We start from the raw sequence: 11,940 nt of genomic DNA on the forward strand, positions 1-11,940 counted from the left end.
GTCTGTTGTGTTTTAGAATGAAAGCCAGTTCTCATCAGTAAACACTTCCGGGCTAAGTTGCCGTTGTCGATCTGTAGAACTTCTTCTCCCTGACGTTTAGTTCTCAACTACGGAGAACATCTTCCGAGGTGAGTCACGAAACGTCAGGGAGAAGAAGTTCTACAGATCGACCACGGAAACTTAGCCCGGAAGTATTTACTGATGAAGACGCCGGCCGTTAAAGCCTACATGGAATGAAAGCCAGTTCTGTCTCGCTGCCGTGTGTTGGTTATTTAGAGGCCAGGTTAGCATCTTCAACCAATTAGTCTGCTAAATGATGATTAACTGACAACCTCAGCTGCCGACAGGTGTTGTTGATATACCTCGACGTGGACAGCTGAAAATGTGTGCCCCGACCGAGACTCGAACCCGGGATCTCCTGCTTACATGGCAGACGCTCTATCCATCTGAGCCACCGAGGACACAGATGAATAGCGCGACTGCAGGGACTTATCCCTTGCACGCTTTCCGTGAGACTCACATTCCCAACTGTCCACAATTCTAGATATGTATTGTACCTTATAGACATTTGCCCACCCACTCATTACTCGTACACGCTTTGGCGATTCCCGTAAGAGTTTGGGCAACCTGTGCACAGACGAAGGTTCAAATGGCTCTGAGCACTATGGGAATTAACTTCTGAGGTCATCAGTCGCCTAGAACTTAGAACTACTTAAACCTAACTAACCTAAGGACATCACACACATCCATGCCCGAGGCAGGATTCGAACCTGCGACCGTAGCGGGCGCACGGTTCCAGACTTTAGCGCCTAGAACCGCTCGGCCACTTCGGCCGGCCCAGACGAAGGTCAAAGGCTGGGTAGCCTTTAACTATATATACGAAGACAGTAACTTGTTCTCGAAAGAACAGTTACTGTTGATGACCGTGCAGCTTTTCCCTGGAATAAATGATGATTAACTGACAAGTCCCGGTCGGGGCACACATCAGCTGTCCCCGTCGAGCAGCTGTCCCCGTCGAGGTATATCAACAACAGCTGTCCCCGTCGAGGTATATCAACAACACCTGTCTGCACTGAGGTTGTCAGTTAATCATCATTTATTCCAGGGAAAAGCTGCACTGTCATCAACAGTAACTGTTCTTTCGAGATCAAGTTACTGTCTTCGTATATATAATTAGTCTGCTGCCTAGACACACTGGAGCTACACCTGTGGTTATGGTCGGGTGTGCGATCTCGTATGACACCAGGAGCACTCTCGTGGTTATCCCACGCACCTGACTATAAATTTGTACGACAATCTGATGGTTCGATCTGTTGTGCCGCCATTCTAGTAGGTGTTGTAGAGCAGGATAACGCTTACACACATACCACTTTTGTAACAGAACATGTTGCCTTGGCCTTCTCGATCACGAGATTTGCCTCCAATCGAGATCATACTGAACATCATTTCACTACATCTCCAGCATCACCCACAACCACATTAACCGTCCCCGTGTTGACCGGTCGACTGCAACAATCATGGAACTCCATCTCACAAACAGACATCCTGAACCGGAACAACACGTTTGCATGCTTGAATGCAACATTCACGCAGTTACACCTATTACTACTGTACCAGCATTTCACATTTGCAATGGCGTATCTCGCGATTGCGTTAATCTATTTTGTTGTAATGTTAATCACTTACATTTGGTAACTAGACAGATGTAATCCAGAAATTTCATTACTCTACATTAATTTCTGTGTGATATTTCCCTCAGTGTAAGTTTGCCTGTATAGAAAGTGTCAACTACTGTTTTCTTGTGCAGCAACCGAGACAAAATACATGATTTATGGTCAACGTTTTATGTTAATACGTATTACATTTCATTTAGAGAGAATACGTTTCTTCAGTATATCATTCTTTTGCATTTCATACACCATGTCACAAGAGCTGGAAACCTCTGAAAACTTTGCAGATATTCAAATCTGTCACTTTCATATAAAAGCGTGTGTGAATATGCGTACATTGAAATGAGAAATTAAAATAAACAGGAATCATCATACTGATTTGATGTTGAGAAAATGTGGGAACATTATGCTGTTCATCCAGAAAATTAATAGTGCAAGTAGTTAATATCTCTCTCAGCGTCAGTTACAGTGGGGAACTAAGGTGAGATTTAAAACTCGAGTATTACCAATGAAATACACTAACAGCTCTACGCGGAATTTCGTTCGGTGTTAGATATTTATGGAAAATAAGCGCCTGTAATTCATGTGAAGAAGTTACCCAGAAAAATTTGTGGCCGTCTAACCTTTGAAAGAAATTCCAATTGGTATTTGGAAACTGGGAATTGTGTTTGTGGTGTTTGTAATATTCTTTGTCATTCATGTTCTCCAACGTAATTAGTGCTATTAATTTTGTTGAGATCAAATTTTGCGTTTTAAAATAGAAAATGTACATAAATGTGGGCTTTCTGTCGTTTTATGAATGATTTGGGTCCTGTATTCTATGTATAGTTTTAAATTGATGTGTCTGCTTTGTGGGAACATGTTTTGGATGCTTCCTTCAAAAGACTCAGAAAGTGTAACAGCTTTTTTAAACCGCCCTAACATGGTAGAGCAGCTGCCGGGCTCCAATGGATTGAGATATTCAGCAGAGGCAGAGCCTCAGTATGGTTTAGGAGGGTGTATCAGCGACTACTCTAGGACATCAACGTGTGTGGTGGTTCTCTCTGGGATGTCTGGTACCTGTAGCAGTGGAACATTTAGGGGATTTCCAATTTTTGCTAGCGGTATTCAGGGACAAAGACATTGGACTGCCGCTACAACGTGGTAACAGATGGTGATCTCTATGAAATAATGATGTATGTTTAAGCGGGATGACATTGTTATTAGCTTTCTGCACCTAGAAGAACCGGAAGCAAGTATACGATTTTGGTAGTCGGAAGGTATAAAACTTCGAGAACCTCGTAATATGAAAGCGGTTGATTTCATACAACAGTCTCAGTGTTCAGCCTCCAGAATGTATCAGATAAATTTCTAACATTCTGCGTGGTGTCTGTTTGTTATAAGTCGTGTCTCCCAACCACTTTCACGCAACGACGCTCTGAGCGTGTTTTTTAGGGAGTTGACTAGTTTGAAACTGGGACCTGTTGCTGGTAAGGAGACGCCACACCACACATGACATGTAGAGTTCAGAAGATGGTTAAAAAAAATGGCTCTGAGCATTATGGGACTCAACATCTTAGGTCATAAGTCCCCTAGAACTTAGAACTACTTAAACCTAACTAACCTAAGGACATCACACACATCCATGCCCGAGGCAGGATTCGAACCCGCGACCGTAGCAGTCCCGCGGTTCCGGACTGCAGCGCCAGAACCGCTAGACCACCGCGGCCGGCTGAGTTCAGAAGAGTTCAGTGAGACTAGCGATGATATAATCAAATACTTGATGATATCAGCGTTAGCTCCACTGCACTCCCTGTAAAAGAATCTTAATACTAACTAAATTTAGTGGAAGGGGTTCAAGGCTTTCCTATTTTTAGTTAGCTGCTAAAATAACGTCGAAAAAGCAGTTAAGTTTACCATTGGAATTTTTATTCTACTCACAAAAAATTGTTTATAAATTGCACTATTGATAAAAGGAAATATTTTAATACAGGATGATAAAAACCAATTGCGTTCAACAAAAATGTGAACGAATATTCCCTGAATGGGTTTCTAAGTTCTACAATGGATCGAAGGTTGACCTATGCCATATCACATCTATAATCTAGGTTTAAGTTAAGTTTCATAATAAAGAAAACTATCAAAATGGTCTACAGTGACCCTCAATTATCTTTAATTACTTATTTTACTTCTCGTAAATTACAGTGGCTGATGTGGCTTCTCAATAATTATATAACAGAAAAATCAACGCGTTTCAGATTATAACTTCAAGTGGCAAATGTGAATACCATGAAGTTCAATTCACGATCGACACTAGTATTACGTAAAAAGGGGAAGTAACAGATGAGACTTCTGCAGTTATGAGTGAAGCCTTATGCGCTCTTATGCGGCATCGCGTGCGTTCATTACCTTGTCAGTGGTTAGGCAGCATCAGGTCGAAGGGCGGCGCAGCTCCACACACCTCGCCGTCTCGGTAGCAACTCTCTCGAACTTCTCCTTACTACTGTTTACCAAAGTTGGTTTGAGGAAAAGGTATCTGGCTGTGTTGTCAACTAACCAATCAGAGTCCCAATGTTAACCTTAAGCTCCGTCTACGAAAATTCTGTCTATCCAATAAGAACCGTTATACTTTTCGTGGTGGGGCAATGTTTTTTAATGTTTGCTACGAAACAGAGACGCATATAGTCTCACGCGAAAACTTGCAGCTGGTGTGGCCCTTTTAGTGTTATCGTAAGATCTATACTGTTCTTCTGGAGGGCTCTACCTTTTAACATGGGCTGGGGGTGCTCTTGGCGTTTGGCCGGCGATGTGTCTGTCCCTTATCGTAGGGCCTTCTAGCCAACACGGCTCTGCCCTCGGATTGTGTTCTCGTTTCTCCCCTCAGAACTGAGTCTGTTTCACGGCGGGAAGGTATGACATGCATTTAGGCGTTCTTGTGTTAGTCTGTGGTATTCCATTTGCTCACTCGTTGATCGTATTACTTTGGTTAATTTAATGTCAGGATTTATTCGGAGGTATGTGACATATTGCCGAATTTGCTATAATGTCAGGGTTTTCATGGAAGGTGTTGGATTTGCCTGACACCTTACAAATTCCTGGGAATATGCTGTATTGATATAAGTGAAACTAGAGCGTAATAGTGAGTAGACGAATTTACTGAAGTATAAGATTGTTTTTTTGTGATGTCAGTATGGAACTGGCATAATCTTTTGGGAACTTTGCACATGGATTTCAGTTTTAGTATGGGATCCGCTCTCGATCGTTGTGGAATGTCTCAAACGCCAAATTGGTTGTACCCTTTCGAACACAAGATTACAGTTATGCAGATATTTCTGCCCCTTCTGGTGGCCCGTAATACCACAGAGGAAGATGCGTTTATTGCATAGACATATTCTCTCGCCAAAAAGTACTCATGATATCGTCGCACACGTCATACAACCACCATGTTAGCTGTGTTTATACAAGTTACGAAGACAGTTCTGTAATCGTGGATGCTGTCTGTATCTCACAGAAGAGGCCAATTTACTAAACATCTCTTTCCGAAACAGTGACACAGAGGAAGGTCACACTGTAGTCGCACAAGCTACTGAATTACAAACACAGAAATAAATTACCGTGGGATCGGAAATCAACCGAAATCGCTCCATAGAGGAAAGGCAACAGGACCTGCCGGGATACCAGTTATACTGTACACAGAGTCCGTCAAAGAACTTGCTCTTCTTCTTGCAGCACAGTACAGAAGGTCTCTTCAGGAGCGAAGACTTCCTAATGATTGGAGAAACCGCTGGTCAATTCCGTTTTCAAGGACGGTCGTCGCACAGGCGCATAAAACTATAGGCCTCTATCTCTCACTTCGGTTTCTCTGGAATTTTTGAACGTGATTTATGCTCACGTATTATGACAGTTCTGGAGGCTGAAAAATAGCAATTAACATGGGTTCAGAATACAACGACCGTGCGAAACCTGACTCGCTCTGTTCATCCGCGAGCCCCAGAAAGCAGCAGTTACAGGCACACATGTACCCATGTAGATGACACATTCTTTAAATTCAGCTGTGTGACTGGGCTGAAGGGTGTCTAGCAAACTGAACATGGCACTTTTCTTCTTTTTTTACGGAGAGAAGTTTTCAGACGTAAAATAACTCAGACTTGCCCCAGGGGAGTGTTATACGACCATTACTTTTCACAACACACTGATAAGACAGGACACTATGACCACCAACCCACTATCGATATAAACCTGTCCAGGCGATAACAGTGTCATCTGGTGAGGAATGACTGCTAGTGTGACTCATGCACGGAGCATGTGGTATCACCGAGTTCGCTGTCAGTGTGTGGAATGGGGAAGGCGCGCTACTTATCTGAGTATCACAACGGCAGGTTCTGATGGCCTCGAGGCTCGGTGAGAGCGTTTCGGAAACTGTCGGCTGTTCGAGGAGTGCTGGAGCGATGCAGTGAGTGTCTTTAACCCGTGGCGAAACCAAGGCGAAACCACGCCCGTACGTTGTGGGGTTGGGCGGCCACCCGTCATTAGGGTGTCGGACGCCGAAAGCTGGGCAGGCTGGTAAAACAGGACAGGCGGCAGACTGTGGCGGATGTACAACTGTGTGTGTGAACACACACTGCACCGAACACACCTAACAATGGGTCTCCGCAACTACGACCCATGCACATGCCAATGTTAACACCACGACCTCGACAACTAAGACTGAAATGGGCACATGACCATCGGCACTGGACGGTGGTACAGTGGCAGAGCGCTACGTGGTCTGATGAATCCGAATAGATTATTCATCATGGCGATCGGAGGACGCGAATCTGTCGTCTTCCAGCTCCTAGAAACCTGTACTGTGGTTCAAATGGTTAAAATGGCTCTGAGCACTATGGGACTCAACTGCTGTGGTCATAAGTCCCCTAGAACTTAGAACTACTTAAACCTAACTAACCTAAGGACAGCACACAACACCCAGCCATCACGAGGCAGAGAAAATCCCTGACCCCGCCGGGAATCGAACCCGGGAACCCGGGCGTGGGAAGCGAGAACGCTACCACACGACCACGAGATGCGGGCACCTGTACTGTGGATTTCATATGCCTACAAAGTGTGACACCCTGGTGTTTGTATGAGATGGCCAATTCCAGCAGTGTCTCATTGCTATTAAAGTCGTAGGATAGTTCGTCTTTTTTTTACGTTTTAAGCTAGCGGCGGCTCCATTATGCTCAGGAGAACATTCATGAAGACATCCATGGGCCCGGTGGAGCTCGTGTAAGGTACCATGACGGCCAAGGAGGGTCGTACACTGGTTTCAGAGAGTATCGCACACTAGTTGCCGACCACGTACACCCTTTCATGACAGTCATGTGTCCCGACAGCAGTAGCATTTTCCAGCAAGACAATGCGCTATGTCGCAAGGCAAGAAGTGTGATAGCTGGTTCGAGGAACACAGTGGCGTGCTCCAATTGATATGTTTGCTCCTCAACTCGCCACGTCTGGACCACACATCTGGCATCTGATTGAACGTGGCGTCAGAGCTAATGCCCCTCGTCCACCGTCCCTGCAATCAAGTGACTTGTGTGTGCAGATGTGGTGCCAAAAGAGAAGTCACGACGCTAGAAAACTGTAGCGAAGTGCAGGAAGACTTGCAACTATTCTTCTGTGTAATATTCTTGTCAGCAAGTTGGATGTATGAGTTTTTAGATGATTGTGCGATAATTCTCGCGTTTTTCGGAATTGTATGGATGTATTTTCCGAAAGTTAGTTGGTACATCTCCATAATCACAGACTACACACCTACGTGAATAATATTTTTTTTCCCCATTTCCACCAATAATATCGGAAATTCTGATGGGATGTTACCTATTCCTACAGCCTTATTCGACCTTAGGTTTTCCAAAATCTTTTAATTCTGATTCTACTACTGGACCCCTCATCTCTTCTACATCGACTCTTGTTTCTTCTTCTGGCACGTCAGCAGACAAGTCTTCGCCCTCATAGAAGCCTTGAAAGTGCTCAGTCCGCCTAACCATCCTCTCCTCTGCATTTAACAGTGAATTTCCATTGCACTTTTTATGTTACCGTTCATGCTTTTAATTCCGCCGAAAGTTACTTTGACTTCTCTAGCTGCTGAGTTAGTCCTTGTGACAATCTTTTCTGATTCAGTTTCTTCACATTTTTCATGTATTCATTTCGCCTTAGCTGACTTGTGTTTTTGTATTCCTGAATTTACCGGAGCGTCCATTCTTTCGTCGATTAGCTGATTTATTTCTTTCGTTACCCGTGGTTTCTTCACATTAACCTTCTTTGCACCTATGTTTTTCCTTCCAGCTTCTGTGATTACCTCGCCTCTTCACCTGAACTGCCCCCTGAGCAATTTGCAGTTTCTATAGCCTCAGAGAACTTCGTTCCTAAGTACTTCTGTAACCCACTTCTTTCTGCAACGATTCTTCCTGATTAATGTCTTAAACTTCAGCCTACTCTTCGTCACTACTTGATTGTATCTGAGTCTATGTCTACTCCAGAATACAGTCCAGTACCTGATTTCGGAATCTCTGCCTGACCATGACGTAATCTAACTGTAATCGTCCTGTAACTCCCGGCCTTTTCCAAGTACATCTCTTCCTGTTGTGATTCTTGAACAGAGTATCCGCTATCAGTAGCTACAATTTATTGCAGGTTCATTTAGTCTCTTTCCTATTTCCAGTACTAAGCCCTTGTAACCCTTTCTTCCATTTCTTCCCCTACAAACGTATTTCAATCCCTCATGACTATTATATTTTCATCTCACACACTGAATTCCCAATTCAATATACTCATAAACTTTCTCTATCTTTTCATCTTCAGCTTGCAACGTCGGGATGTATACCTGGACTGTCGTTGTTGGTGTTGGTTTGCTCTCGATTCTGTTGAGAACAACCCTATCACTAAACTGTTCACAGTGACTCACCCTCTGCCCTACCTTCCTATTCATAATGAACAATAATCCAGTTATACATTTTCTGCTGTTATCTTTATTTCTCAACACTCATCTGACCAGAAATCCTTGCCTTTCCATTTCACTTTAATGAGCACCCACTATATTTAGACTGAGCTTTAGCATTTCCCTTTCGGAGTTTCTAGCTTCACTACCACGTTCGGACTTCTGACATCCTACACCCCCACTCATACAATGTTATTCAGTCTTTGGTTATTCCCGTATCGTATAGTAATAGTTATTCAGTTTTATCAATTGTAATGTCTTATCAATTGAAAGAAAGGCGAGCAGGCGATCAACGAAAGATAAAGGGGGGGGGGGGTCTTCAAAGGCTAAAAACAAGTGTTGCAAGATGGCATCAGGTTACTCGTATGGGTTCCTTCAGTTGGTCGTGGAACATGAACAGTTGCTGAACATGGTAAAAGTACGGAAATGAGGGAGGGGGAAAATTTGCACCATAGAAGGGAAATGGCTAAAAAATTTGGTGCACTAGTTTTTTCTCAGTATCTTTACGAAATCAGGAGTACGGACCACGAAGAGTATGAGGGTGACGAGAGAATCTTGGTGAGCGGTGGTCATGAGTAGCAGCGTCCAAGAAGAAAGTCCTGGGGGCACTGAGTGGGGAAAGGTGATTAGTCGTGAATTATCAGGTAGCTTGATTTTTAAGAGAACACTGATATGAAATTCTACGTTATTACGGAGAGCAATGGACAGTGAACATCAGTAAACAAGATTTTCAGTTACAGTATGAGACTGAAAAGACAGGAGTTAGCAAGACGATGTCTACCCGTTGCTGAAGGGGCGTTGTGAGACCTGACAAAGGTGCTTAATAATGCTGATTTGAAAGGAGCAGGAAAGCATTCGAAATAAAATTAAGAAGCTTTCGCGCTGGACTATACAGTTGCAACATACATTTTCAGTTACTTTTATTTCTTTGCTTTTGTAAGTTGCTGCTGCTGTTGCTACGCTTGTAGGTAGCTCGCTCCATTCCTAAACTCGAAACTTCTCGATGCAGTCTAGGAAAAGACCAATAGGAACCTCAGTCGATAATAGTCAGTGGGCGTGGTCTAAAATAGTATCGAGTGCACCAAGACTGAATTGGCATTAATTCGTAGTTGAATATGGTGACCTTGGTATGCGTAAAAGCAGGAAGTACCGTAAGAATATAAGTGAAGGCTGATTATTCATTATCATCACTAACATTACCGGTACTCGAAGAAATTCACTTTACAACCATCAGCTGCTTTCAGCGAATAATGAGCTCACTGTAGCTTTTCATAGAACGTACTAAGTAATTTCCTGACGTTTCTTTATTTTATGCCGATAACACTTTGCTCATGTGTTTCGTGTGAACACAGATAACCTTCTTTTTATGTATTACACAGTGAAATTCCTTTACTGTAGCTACAAACTTTCAAATGCAAATTTGTAATACTCACTCGTGCTTTGTGTAAGCACATTTTATTCCCATGACCGAATGTTTAGTTCCGCTTGTTGTAAGCTATGAAATTTTTAACATATACTACTTTTCACATAATGTGTGAAACGTATTCATTCTCTTGGGATACGAAATTCAGTGTAAAACACCAAACGTTTATATCTGGGTTAGAGTTCGCATTACAGTCAGTGGGCAGTACCCTCTTTGAAATACTCATGTTTGTAACAGAGCTGTTGTCACGTTTGACAGCAGAAGCCCCATTTTCAAATGTTGGACCTATTGATGTGCGTCGCATTACTGTGCCAGATCTGCGTGGAAATGTGATGTGGAGAACGGTAGTACAGAAAGTAGTTTATTTTTTACGTAAAGGCATAGTGGCCGTTGTGTAACTGATTCAACGGCGCCAGTCGACGAATTTGATAGAGATCCGTTTCCCATATATGTGATGCAGTGCGTACATATACTGACCTCTGAACGATGATTTCTTTCAGCTTTTGATGGAAATTTTCCTGACAAGGCAGCTCTTAACTAGGGTATGACTGTTTATGTGTTACTCTGTCGTATCAAAACGTTTTTTACTATAGTGTATTTCTATGTGAGCATCTACATGTAACATTCGGTACGTTATTGTTATGCTTAACCTACACATATTACTAAATTAAAGTCCCCTGTCGCGTTTTTCTGCCTCTGTGTGAAGGCTTATCTAGGTAACTGGTGTAGAGATTTTGATATGATTTCCCCTACGAGATACCTTGACATACGAGGAAGATTTGCGTACATAATTTGTAATTATAGTATTTATGACTGTGTAATAAATGTATTGTTATCTGTTCCATATTTCATTGGCGTTTTGAGTGACACCTTGTAGCAGTGATGGCACCTATGAGCTGGCCAGCTACACAGGAGGTGATACTCGAAGTGAACATTGTCAAGGCAACAGCCACCACAACTCCAGAGGGCAGCAAAGCCTGGCGGGCATCTATACGCCGAGGGGACAAGACTTATGGAACAGCGATCTGCACACATACAGATAGCGGTAGTATGGCGTACACAAGGTTTAAAATGACAGCGCATAGTCAGAGCCGTCATTTGTACTCAGGTGATTCATGTGAAAAGGTTTCCGACGTGATTATGTGATCACGACGTTAGTTAACATAAATTCCTGGCAGATTAAAACTGTGTGCCGGGCCGAGACTCGAACTCGGGACCTTTGCCTTTCGCAGGCAAGTGCTCTACCAACTGAGCTAGCCAAGCACGACTCACACCCCGTCCTCACAGCTTTACTTCTGCCAGTACCTCGTCTCCTACCTTCCAAACTTTACAGAAGCTCTCCTGCAAACCTTGCAGAACTAGCACTCCTGAAAGAAAGGATATTGCCTGGGGGATGTTTCCAGAACAGGTTCGCAGGAGAGCTTCTGTAAAGTTTGGAAGGCAGGAGACGAGGTACTGGCAGACGTAAAGCTGTGAGGACGGGGAGTGAATCGTGCTTGGGTAGCTCAGTTGGTAGAGCACTTGCCCGCGAAAGGCAAAGGTCCCGAGTTCGAGTCTCGGCCCGGCACACAGTTTTAATCTGCCAGGAAGTTTCATATCAGCACACACTCCGCTGCAGAGTGAAAATCTCATTCTGTTGGTTAACAGACTTTGAAAGCAGAATGGTAGTCTGTGCTTGACGCATGGAACATTCCACTTCGGAAATCATCTGGAAATTTAATATTCCGAGTTCCAAAATGTCAAAAGAGTGCCGAGAATACCAAATTACAGGCATTACCTGTCACCACGGACTACACAATTGGCCGACTGCCCTCACATAACGTCCGAGAGCAGCGGCGTTTGCGTAGAGCTGTCATCGCTAACAGACAAGCAGCACTGCGTCGATCAGTGTG

At 43.5% G+C, this 11,940-nt stretch overlaps 1 non-coding gene across 1 annotated transcript; it reads left to right on the forward strand.

Moving 5' to 3' along the window:
• The first annotated feature begins 11,541 nt into the window (after positions 1-11,541).
• Positions 11,542-11,616, forward strand: Trnas-cga (transfer RNA serine (anticodon CGA)). The gene has a single exon. It is a non-coding gene; the product is annotated as a tRNA-Ser (tRNA).
• Positions 11,617-11,940: the final 324 nt, after the last annotated feature.

The sequence above is a fragment of the Schistocerca nitens genome, chromosome 2, assembly GCF_023898315.1.
Source record: "Schistocerca nitens isolate TAMUIC-IGC-003100 chromosome 2, iqSchNite1.1, whole genome shotgun sequence".
In the NCBI taxonomy this organism is placed as follows: domain Eukaryota; kingdom Metazoa; phylum Arthropoda; class Insecta; order Orthoptera; family Acrididae; genus Schistocerca; species Schistocerca nitens.